General features: G+C 52.4%; 1 protein-coding gene across 5 annotated transcripts in view; it reads right to left on the bottom strand.

Moving 5' to 3' along the window:
• The window catches only part of CHD7 (chromodomain helicase DNA binding protein 7), a 130,784-nt gene extending 119,184 nt beyond the window's left edge, over positions 1 to 11,600 (bottom strand). For all 5 annotated transcript variants that reach the window (XM_064170812.1, XM_064170814.1, XM_064170816.1 and 2 more), the window contains exon 1: positions 11,102 to 11,600. The gene's annotated coding sequence lies outside the window, so the exon portion shown is untranslated. The remainder of the gene's footprint in view (positions 1 to 11,101) is intronic.
• Positions 11,601 to 12,312: the final 712 nt, after the last annotated feature.

Genomic DNA, 12,312 nt, shown 5'->3' with positions numbered 1-12,312 from the left:
CAGCGTGCTGCAAGGTGCTGCAGCACCGGCAGATGACAATGTGCTCTAGATGCTTAGTGCCAGGTTTTCTGCCCAGCCACTTCTCTCCATGGATCGATCTGCCTCGTTCTGTGATGGACTGCCTCCTGTGGATCTGCCATTTCACTCCACAAGCAAGAAGAGAACGTGGCTCAAATCTGTCACTGCCACAGCCCAGCTGGATCAATGACAGCAGCCAACAGGACAGCTCAGCTGCTGGAGTCCTTATCTTGCCATTCAAAGTTCATTGCCTACTTTGAGGCACCTCAAACACAAACACAAACAACTCATTCTGGTATGCCCTGGAGAGAGAAAAACCACCCTATACCAAACCACCACCTATCAAATTAGACAAGGGTCATTCAGTCTTCCTGACCCTACCAGCTGTCCATCATAAAGTCTTCATGTCGGGCAGCTACAGAGCACACCACCAGTCTCCGAGTGCCACAGAGACAGAGCCACAAAAGAAGACAGCAGCACATCCCAGCAGCTCCACTGTGGGGGCACAAGACAAGGCATGCAGCCTGCATGCCAGCTGGCCTGCAATGTCCATCCACCTCCAAGAGCTCCTCGGTCCAGGTCCCTTCCACAGCAAAAATTCACACTGCCCAACCATCACCACACTGCACAGCCCAGTTGTGCTGCTGGTCATGAGACAGTCTCAGCAGGGGAAACACAGGAGCTGCTGCCAAGCCCAAAAGTTGCCCATCCTTCCCCTGGAGAGGCAGCAGGGACAGCTGAGCTGGTCTCCTTTCTTCCAGGGGAGAAGGCAGGGAACAGGGGACTGGTGGTGGAAGAAGAGACACAGATGAAGGAGAATAGTCTTAGAAACAAGAGTTAAGGAACTTCCTTAGGAGAAGAGCAATGGAAGCAATTCCTGTCAGCTTTTTTGTAGCCAAGGTTTTAACATGCCAAAATTTGGGGTGGAGGAGGGCAGGGGTGCAAGGCATTGGCTTATCTCCTTGAGAGTGTTCCTGAGTGAACTACCCTAGGCAATCCTGCCTTGGCAGGGAGCTTGGACTCATCTCTGGAGGTCCCTTCCAACCTCTGAAGTTCTGTGATTTAACTACCCAAGAACTCTCACCTTAGCCATGGTATTCCTCGAACTCTAATTGTAAGTGAAAAGCCACACAAAACCACCACCCCACCCACTTCTCTTTCCAGCTTTCAGTGCAACACCTAACATGCTCAACTCCTAAGAGCACCTACCACAGCAGGCTGGAAAGCAGGTTTTCATGCTCTCCATGTTAAAACTGCTGCCTTTAACAAGCTGATTCTTCCAATAGCTGTGCCACAACAAGTCCTTCCCTTCTGCATGGCTGCCACAAAGTTCAAATCCTGTTTAAAACACAGATGTGCGTGCACTTAGAGTCATCTGAGTGAGGGATGGTGGCATGGGCTGGGGATTGCTGCAGAACTGGAGTGAAGGGGAAATGCAGGTGGAAGAGAAGCAGGTGGACCCCTGTTGAGATGATAACAGAAGAAAACCATGTAAACACCTTCACTTCTGGGAAACACAAAAAAAGAAAAGAGGGTCTTTTCAGTGGTGCCCAGGCACAGAACAAAAGCCAGCAGGCACAAACTAGAACTCAGGAGACTCCATCTGAACAGGAGGAAAAAGGGTGCTGGAGCTCTGGAGCAGACTACCCAGAGAGGTTGTGCAGTCTCCTCTGGAGAGATTCCAAGCCCATCTGGACATTGTGATCCTGGGCAGGCTGCTGTGGGTGCCCTGCTTTAGCAGAGGGGTTGGACTAGATCATCTCCAGAGGTTCCTTCCAAGCCCACCATACTAGGAGTCCATGAAAAATAACAATGTGCTTTACAGATATGAAGAGAGAAAGAGGAGCAGTGAAGCTGAAGGCTGCTTATTCACTTCCCCACCGATGAAAGGAGGATGATTACAGGAAGGATGAACAAGTCTGTGCCCCATTCACAGGGCAGAGTGAATGCAAAGCACAGCAGACGCTTCCTAACGGTACTGATAAATAAACTGAATTACTTAGCAGGTCTCTCCCAGACTCACCTCCTGAGGCAGTCCAGAAACCCTTATTTAACTCACTTTCTGAATGATTCCTCCCTAAATCAAGAGAGATATTAAATTGCTCACTATAAACTCTCAGTTTAATTCTTCACGGTTAAAACAACTCGAGGCAAGAATTACACTCTTAGCAAGAGTCCCCTCATCAGGGTTTAAAGGAATCTCTTAACTCACATAAGCAATTACTACAATGACACAGAGCTCTCCTTTAAGCCATCCTGACATGACCACACCGAGACCTTCCCAAGCATGAGAAAGTCCAAGAACCTCTCAAATCAAGAACCACCTGCTTGTAGCCTTGCAGTAAACCACCACATCTAAGCACCAGTGACTCCAGCCCAACAGCAATGTAAACCAGAACATGTTCACAGAAAGCCACAGGACTTACCTAGATATAAGGCCAGACAGTTAAGACCAAAACCAAACCAAATCAATCATGTCTTTTACATCTTAACTCAAGCCAATAACCAGTTAGGGCTCTCTAGGTATTTCTGATCCCACACATTCAGAACCAGAAGCAGCACGTTACCTGAGATGCCAGATTTCTGCCCTTCAGATGTGCTCCCCTGCCCAGGAATAGCTAAAGTCTTGGTAAGATCTGTTATACCCTAAAGGACTCATTAAAATGCATCCTTGAGATCTCCCAGTCTCTCACCTATGTGGAATTTTATCTCAGCCTTATCAGAGTGGGGTTTTTTAACATCTGTTAGCCTCATCCTTGCCCACCTTCCCTTAGCACTCCTTCTATTCAGCATTAAAGCTGAAGTCAGTCCTACCTCCTTCCTGCTTGCCTTATTTTCATCTCGAAGAGATCCCAAACTGTTCTTTGCATTCCAGCCTGATGTGCACTTTACTGTAAGTCATTTTACCAAGTGACATTTCAGCTTTAGATTTCAGTTTCAACAGGTACAGGGATGAATCCTCTCTGAAGCAAGGAATACTGTCTTATAGTAAGTTATCATCAGTTTGAAATTCCCACCGACCAGCTCACCCAAGCTGGCAATACAGAACACTTCAACTGAAATTCTCCTTTCCTCTCATGGGAAGGGCTTGTTGCACATCTCTCCCACAGCAGCACTACTCCTTATTTTGCCCTAGCACTCATCTCCAAACTTGCAAAATTCCATCTTTCAGACCAGTTTCACTTAGTTTCTCCTGAATTTTCTCTCAGGTTCCTTCGTACATAAAGACTGCTCACTTAACAAACCCCATTTACCCTGCAAGCAAATCCATAGGTTCCTTATTTTAAGATCCAGGGGGAAAAAAAAGTGCTTTATTAAAGTCTTCCTTGGACATGCTCCAGGCTTTGATCTGCTTTACCACTGGTCACTGTCTTGGCCTTTCAAATCTTCCCTGTTCCTTTCAAATTCATCACAACCCCCCAAAAAAACTTCCCCTCACACCCCAGATTTGTTTGACAAGGAATATCCCACAGTGGTTCTCCCCATTGCACACCAAATGTGACAGGACTGTCCCCACTCTCTCTTGTCCTCAGCACAAGGACAACATGAACCTGTTGGAGCAGGTCTGGAGAAGGACATTAAAATGATCAGAGAGATGAAACAGAAGTGTTCCACAAAAAACATGAGGTCTCCTATGATGACAGGAGTTGTTCAGCCTGGAGAAGAGAAGGCTCCTGAGAGGCTTGGTCTCTTCTGCCAGGCAACCAGCAATAGAACAAGGGGACACAGTCTCAAGTTGTGCCAGGGCAGGTCTAGGCTGGATGCTGGGAAGAAGTCCTTCACAGAGAGAGTGATTTGCCATAGGAATGGGCTGCCCAGGGAGGTGGTGGAGTCACCATCCCTGGAGTTGTTCAAGAAAAGACTGGATGAGACATTTAGTGCCATGGTCTAGATGGCTGGATAGGGCTGGGTGCTAGGTTGGACTGGATGATCTTGGAGGTCTCTTCCAACCTGCTTGATTCTATGATACTTAGAGAGGCTGATCAGAAAGTTGGGGACAGACTTCTGAGCAGGGCCTGTTGTGACAGGACAAGGAGGGATGGTTTGAACTGAAAGAGGGACATTCAGACTAGAGAGAAGACAGGCTTTTTTTCTAATGAGTGTGATGAGACTCTGGCCCAGGTTGCCCAGAGAGATGGTGGATGCCCCAACCCTGAAACCATTCAGGTTGTGTGGGGCCCTGAGCAACCTGCTCTAGTTGCAGATGCCTCTGCTGACTGCCTGAGTGTTGGAGCAGATGACCCTGAAAGATCCCTTCCCACCCAAAGCACTCTGTGATGCTCTGCAGCACTGCCTCCATGCCGAGAGCAGCGGGAAGGATGACAGCTGTATTTCTTCACTATGAAATGACGGCAGAATGTCACGTTCGTGAAAACAGAACTTGAAACAAGAAGAGGCCTTTCCTGTTCCAAGGGTCAGGAAGAACCTCTGGAAAGCTGCCAGCAGGCTGCAGCACCCAACTGACTCCCTGCTCTGGCTCTCAGCTGAAGACCACCCCCCTGCCAGGCAGCACCCAGGGTCTAACACGAGGCTTTGGTGCAACCAGGCAGCTCCTCCCACACCAACAACAGCATCCTCCACACTTTGGGTAGAAAGCAGTGGGTTTAGGAGTTGAAATGCAGGTTTATTCTGCAACATATCCTCATTACCTAAGGCTGGCAAGAAAATGCAACTCTACTGAACAAACAGCAATATAAATGGGAGAGAAGATTAAAACACCAGGAGGAAAGCACAATCTGAAGAGGAAGAAAAATCTATGGAAAGATAGGGGAGGTGGGGGGAAGGGGCAGGAAAGGGAAAGAAAAGGTTTAGATTTCAGAGCAGGGCTGGTTTTGCTGCATGAAAGGAATCGCACTTTGCACATCTGATGTGCACCTCCACAAGATGCCCTAAGAAGTGACGCTCGCTTTGTGGACAGAAATCAAAATAGATGTTGGGTAGGCCAATTTCTTTCCAAAAAAAAAAAAAAAAAATCACAAAGAAGAAATTTTGAAGCCAACCACTACCTGTTGAAGTTGTATCTGTAAACACAAAGCTCAACTGGATGGCTTAAAAATCAGCACAGGGACATTAAAGCACTTCCAAAAGTATCCAGCATTGGATTCTCCACAGGGCAGCTATTCCCAGGTAAGTTGCTGTGCTGCTGACTATGATCACCAACCCCTGTTCAAATGAAGCCTGAAGAGAATAACCTCTGGGATCAGGACCAGATATGTGAAATTCAATTTTCCTCTCGGAACCATTAGGAAGAAAGCAGACATTTTGGCTGCAATGACTTTTTTCCAGGCAATTGATTCTCAAAGTTATTTATTCCCCATCACTCCCCTCAAGGCCCTCTCGTCACAGCAATTGTCTATGTCACAGGAAGGTTGGACACAGCTCCCATGAAAGCCAAGCAAAACCACACCCAAAATAGCTATATAGGTCACTACAAAGCAAAGCCAGCCCTCCACCACAGGCTTCTGGCGAGTTCCTATATGCCAATAACCTTCCAAAGGCATGTGTTGTGACACACTACTAATAGAGCAGCTTGTTGGATAATCAGCACTCTTTTACTGCATGTCAACTTGTAAATGAAAATGCCTAAATTAAGTAATATCTCATTTTAATCTTTGTCAGGAGAATGCATTTAGCACAACTGCAGCAAAATCATCAGGATGCTTAGAAGCTGCTACTGAGCAGCATCCACGAGGTGAGAGAACCCAACAGCATGAAGAGCCTTGGGTTTGACTTGGCTTCTTCTGGGTGCATGTTTACATCTCTGAAAAGTCACAGTGTTGGAAGCTAAGAGCTAATCAGCTTTTGTGTACTTAAGAATATCCTTAAGAGCTTTGTTGTCATATTCAGGCGCTTGGTATGTGTCCTTCAGGTCACAGCCTCCTTTTGATTTTTTGTACCGTGCCTTCCAACCTCATTTTCCAGCTAAGAATTCCAGTGTGCAGCTACAACGTGGGATTTCCATAACCACTGACCTCGAGTAAGATACAAACCACTACAACTTGCAGTTGGATTCTGCAGGGTGGGGGGAAAGAAAGCAAGAAGAAAAGAACTCCTCCATCAGGCTCTGGCGACTTGTCAGAACCCTCATAGCGACATGGGACGTTTCTGCACCTTGTACCTCACTCCTTCCTCTGAAGAGTTCTAAAAATACTTGGAGCTTTCCCTTTGCCTTTCTGTAGTTGCCAAAATACAGCCAAGATTTGAGACTTTCTTCCATTCCAGTCCAGAGGTTTGTGTTTGTTCACACAAGCCATGCCCAGAAACAGGAACGATGAGAAACCACCAAGTTAATGCCTGCCTTAATGGCAAAGCAGTAAGTTAATACCGTAACTTTCCTGCTGGAAAACTGAAATCTCAAGCCTGACCTACACACACAAGACTCATTTGTAAAAGACAGTTTAATTATTGACTAAAATCTGCAGTTTTCTCATGTATACAGGGAACATAAAAGTAACATAAAAGTATCACCCGTCTTACTTATGGGCATCAGTTAACCAGCTCGTAAATCTGAGCAGTTAGCGATCTGTTCAGAGCAGGCAAATGCAAAATGGTTTGGCAGTGGGGATTTCGGGGAGCTGGGGGTAGGAGGGTGGCTCAGACACACACCACTTGTCACACAGCTGCCTGTTTCCTTGCTGGCCACACAGATTTCATCGAGTAATGCTCGAATCTCCAGAGCAAAGACAAACCAGCAGACTTTAACAGCTTTCCCTCTGAAAATTCATGTAAAAACAAGATGAATGGGGAAAAGGCACAGGATTCAAGGCAAAGCACGTGTTTATTCCCATCCTCTTCCTTTCTGCTGGCTTTCTTCCTCTCAACAACCCATTATGTACCAACACACCCTAAAAACAAAGCCAGACCCCCAACAGCCAGTTGCTAGAGCATGCCATGGCAAACCACAGCCTGGCTGCCAGGTTTCAGCAGCTCGATGAAAACCTGCAGAGTTCCTATGGCTCAGGCCTTCCACCTGTACAGAAAAAAATCACTCCTGGGTTGGGTTTGCTTCCTCCTGAGGGTTTTGTACTGCAGATTCTCCTCCAGCAAAGGCCACAGAGCATGTGCACCAGGGCAGGAGGGACCCAGCAGAAGCCAGAGGCCACCCAGCCAAGCTAGACCCAGCAGGACATCGCCTTGGCCAGGACATCTTCGTCAGCTCCACCATCAGCCTGTTTCTCCTTCAGTGAGAAATAACTCGTTTGAAGCCTTATAAAGCTCTGGTAGCGTTTGAGCGCGAACGGGAAATACCGCAGGCGTTCCTCAAAAGCTTCGTGGTGCCAAACAGCACATAACTCACGTGAGAAAAGCTCTGCTCTGCCTGCCTGACCCCTCTGCCTGGGCTGGGAAGTCCTTACAGCGCTCCCTTGACCTAACTCTCCAGGTTTCCACATGAGCCAAATTCAAACGAAAATGGTGACAAGTCCAATCCCCCAGCACTGCCCAGAGTCCCAACTGCAGCGGAGCGGCTCCACTACACCACTGCATCCTCAGAAATGTTTCCACACCCCCCCCAAAAAGGGCTGTGTGATCTTCACCTAGGATCAAAACTTTCCTTAATTACCGAAGAGGCAACAAAATCCTTTGGAGTTTTGAAGCAGAGCAAGTTTTTCTCCGCTGTTTAAATAACCTAATTAGGATTCACAAGTAATAATAGAAATATCATTGTGCTGTTAAATAATTTAGTGAGATATTTGGTCAAATATGATCATCCAGTTGGTATCAGTGGATCTTTAATTCGGTTGAACTGGCAATCGTGAGCATTTAATGCTCTCTGACAGCCTGCTCCATGGCTTTCATAGTGATCTTTATGTATCTCTTAGTTTAACAAGCTCCAAAGAGATCAACAAGAAGCAGTTTAGGTTAAGAGGAAAGCAGGACAGAATGTGTAAATCTGTGGCATTTTCCAGTGCTACAGCAGGGGAAATTTTGTTCTGTAAAAGTGTTTCAAAACTCCAAACTGTTTCTTGCTCAGAAAGAAATGAAAAATAATAATTACTTTTTCCCAACAGTTGTGGTTTTCTCCTAGAGGAAAACGACCCACTATCAAAAGGATCTCCACGAAACCCCGAGCAGGTTTACACCACCAAACAAGAGGAAACAAGCAAGGCTTCTGCTTTCATAGCAAGAGGTACAGCAGGTAATTGTTCTAATCACCTGTTACAAACCTCAGAAAGGCTTCCTTCACTTCCCCCCAGAACGACTCCTATTTGAAAAGGCATTGCTAGAATTTTTTTCCGCCGCTGTTCAAAAGGCAGAGCTGTGGGAAGAAGCAGCCCTCTCTAACCACCTCCTCACCGTTAAGTTTGCCAGCCACTCTGCCATCTCGAATGTGTTTTATGCAGAGCAACCTGAGGGTTTGTTTTTTTTTTCATTTCTTAAATAGAGGGGGAGGGCCAAAAAAATAAAGGCAAACCACGCTGAAAACTTTAGAAAGCAGGAAAAAAAAGCCTCGAAGTTCCTCCTTTAGCAGCGCCTAGCAATGGAGAAGAGAGAGTTCTGCAATCGTGCCCCAAGCATCCAGCTACATTTAGCTTTCAGCCTTTTTATTATCACTGTCAATGAATGGGCCCCAGTCAAATTAAAGCTGCCATTTTAGGTTAAAGACTGGAGAGCCTCTGTTGTGCAACAGCGAGACAAAAACACTCCAAGCGACAGATGCAGCACTCTCACTGGAAAGCAGCTGATTTCAACTTTTAGACGAAATAATAATAGCAAGAAGCAGGGATCACGCTTTTTAATACCAATTCTATCTTGATACTCGCACATTACAGCAAACTAACGGGATCTGTAATTGGGATAAATCAGCTACCCAAGCTGCTAAGGGTCATAGTCATTAAGATCTTTCTTTTTTTGCAGACGTTAGAATAGATGAGCTGCGAGGAAATGAACAGAAACATGTTTTGTTCAACTTGTTTGTATCTCTGCTAGCCTCATATACCGTGAGAAAGGGGGAAAAGGACACGGACACCACCACCACCACCAACAGAACAACAATAATAAAGGCAAACAGATTCTCCTGAAAGCCATCATCTAGGATAAAACACCGCTCACGATCTGCTTTGATGAGAGTAAAATCGAGACGCACATCGGCACAGAAACTAACTTATGGCATCGGGGTGATCCTGATGTTCCCCGAGTCACAAACCCCAGCAACAAGAGCAAGCGGCTGGGAAAATAAATAGAAGGGAAACGGGAGAGAGGGGAGAAGGCAAAAAAAAAGGCTCTCGCAGATGAAGAAATGGCCCTTTCCTGGAGTTGGGAGGCACGCTCGGACCCTTCCCAAACGAAAACAAAGGCAGAAAGTGGGGAAGTGCGGGAGAGTTGCCGGCGCGCCGAGCGGCCCCGGCCCCGGGCAGGGAACTCCCGGGCATCGCCACTTTCCTTTTGTCCATTGTCTGTTTAAAAAACAACTACTTTCAGCCCGGGCGTGAGCGGGCTGTCGGAGCCAGCCGAGGAAACCGGCTCCATTTCCAACCCCTGCCCCACAGCCGCCCCCTTTTCCCAGGCTCCCTGGACCACCCCCTCCTTCCCCATCCCATTTTCCCATCCCTATCTCCGGACACCCACCCGCCAAGGCCGGTCGGGCGGCTCGGGGCGAACCCTGAGGGTCTCCCCCGGCGTAGGGAGCGCGTCCCCCGATGTAACGCTACCGGGATAAATGAAGGCAATGTAATGATGGCTGCTCATTGCCTGCAGCGCCTTCTCTCTGAGACTCACTAACAACCCTGCCCCCCTCCCCCCGCCACCGCACACACACACACTCACACACACACACACACACGCTGCCCGCTCCGCTCCCCGCCGGCCCCGCTCCGCTCCCCCCGCCCCGGCCCCGCCGACCCCACCGCGACCGAACTCCCCGCACCAGCAGCACGCACCCCAGGCCCTAACTGCTTGGCCTCAAACCACCTTTTCCTTTTTTTCCGCTCACCCTCAAAATGGCCTGGAACGGAGCTATGGGGGTTGAAGTCGGGGGTGTGTGAGCGCCCCGGTCCCGACCCCATGTGCGCAGTGGCGGCACCGGTAGCACTCACTCGCCCGCCCCGACCCCGCACCGGCGGAGCCCAGAGGTGCTCGGCGTGGGGTGAAGCCCCTATTATGCGGCGTCCGCCGGCACCGCTCCGGCTGCCTTAGGTAGCGTCCTTCCCGTCCCCTCCTTCCCCACCCCCCTGCTCCTCTTTCTTCTCCGGCCGCCGAAGAGCGACGGCTGCCCTCTGCCCCCTCTCCCGGTGCCGGGGCAGGACGGTACCCCCTACCCCCCCTCCGCCACAGCAGCACCGCCGCACGCACCGGCGGCCGGAGCGGCACCTCGTGCTCCCGCCTCCCTCCTCCTCCTCCTCCTCCTCCCCGCCCGCCTTCCTGCCGCCCGCCGCCACCCACCGCCCGGCCTCCGCTGGGGGTGCCCCCGCCGCGGCCCGGCACCGGCCCCCGCCGACCCATGTGCCGGTGGTGGCGGGCGGGGCCGTGCCGAGCCGAGCCGGGCCGGGCCGGGCCGTGCGCGGCGGGGAAGCGCCCTCACTTTGTTAGCGCTTGTTGTGCCGCCGGCAGCCGTCAGCGTGGTCAGCGGGGGAAGCGCTCCCGCGGCCAGCCCCGGGCCGCCGCTGGGCCCCGCCGCCCCCGCCGCGCAGCTCCGCTCAACTTTTCCCGGATTTTTAGTCACCTTCCAAACTTGCGGAGAGGAGCGGCTGGCGGGGAGGGGAGAAGGAGGAAGAAGGAAAGGAAGGGGAAGGGGCGCCGCCGCTCCGGCTCTCCCCGGTGCCCTCCCCTCCCCCGAGGCGAGGCAGGCGGCCGGCCGGCCGCAGCACAACAAAAAGCCATTTACACCCGGGGAAGTGCCCCGCTGAGACACCCCTCACCCCCCCAGCGCCCGCCGCCCCGCCTCGCCCGGAGCCGCGGCGGGGGGCAGCATCCCCCCCCCATATACACACACACACACAGACCCCCAGGGCCACCACCGGCAGCGAACACCCCATGCTCAGCTCCGAGCCGCTCCGCCGGGGATCGGAGACCTGCCGCCAGTCCTCGGCTCCATGGCCGGCGCCTGCCCGCCCTCCTGCCCTCCCTGTCTTCCTGGGTCACTCACCGGGCCGGTGCGTGGCCGTCGAGGGGCCGTCGGGGACCGGTGTCCCCCGCTCGCTCCCTCGCTGCCCTCCGCCGAGGGGCCGGGGAGGAGGAGGGGACACGCTCCGGAGTTGGTGCCGCCGGTCGGGGAAGGGGGGGGAGGGGGGCTGGGGAGGGGGCGAGGCGGGGTGCGGGTCTCCGCACACACACACACACACACACACGGAGTTGCTCGCTCACACCAGGGCTGGGCTAAGAGGGGAGGATGGGGAGGGGTGGTGGGGTGGGTGGGGGAGATCCCTGACCGGGGCGGGCGGGTGAAGGAGTGGTTATAAAAAAAGAAAAAAAAGAAAGGGTGGGGAAGGGAGAAGAAGAGGTCAGCGCGGGTCTCGGGTAGTTTCGGGTTCTCCGCCGGGTCCCGGCTCCGCTTCGCTCCTTTGTGTAATTTCACTCGATTCAAGTTTAATCCGATAGTTCCCGAGCGAGGGAGCGCGCCCGCCGGAGCCGAGCCGAGCGCGACACCAGCCAGGCGGCTGCCGCGGCTGCCGCCCCCTGCGCCCGCCCGCCCCCGCCGCCTCCCGCCGCCTCCCGCCGCCACAAGGCGCGCCCCCGACACCGCCCCCTCCCCGGGGGCGAGCGCCGCCGAGAGCCCCTCCCCCCGCGACGTCACCGCCCCGCCCGGCATAATTTATGCAACGAGGAGAGAAGCGGGGAAAAAAAACTAAAACCGGGGAAAATAAACGCCCCAAACCCCGGCAGCGAGGGGAGGGGAAGGGGGGGACCTGGCCCGCCACCGTGGGGAGGAAGCGCTGCGGCGGGGCGGGGGCCGGCGGTGGCTTCCGTGCGCCTCCCCAGCGCCTCCTTGGCCGCTTCGCCCCGGCTGCTGCCGGTCACCGAGGCTGGAGGCGGGGGGGAGGGAGGGGGTTGTGTGTGTTAGCGCCGTCCCGAGAAACTCCCGGTGAATCCCGGGAGGAGGAGGAGGGGAGAGAAGGGAAGGGGCATGTGGGGGGTGTCGCTGTGTCACCGCTGCGCTTCAAACTTCCCAAACGCGGCGGTGAAGTGAAACCGAGAAGCAGCCGGGAAAGGCTTGCCCGGTCACCCGCGGCCTGCCCCGATCCCGGTCACCGGCTAGGGCGCTGCGTCCCCGCCTGCTGCTCCCCTCCCTGCAGCCGAGGCGAGGCCAGGAGGGGCGGGGGCAGAGGGTAGGACCGCTCGAGTCCAGGATTTCGGGTG

This window comes from Pogoniulus pusillus, chromosome 34, assembly GCF_015220805.1.
Source record: "Pogoniulus pusillus isolate bPogPus1 chromosome 34, bPogPus1.pri, whole genome shotgun sequence".
NCBI classification, from domain to species: domain Eukaryota; kingdom Metazoa; phylum Chordata; class Aves; order Piciformes; family Lybiidae; genus Pogoniulus; species Pogoniulus pusillus.
Note: the sequence above shows the minus strand (reverse complement) of the source record. Positions and strands in the feature narration are given on the sequence as shown.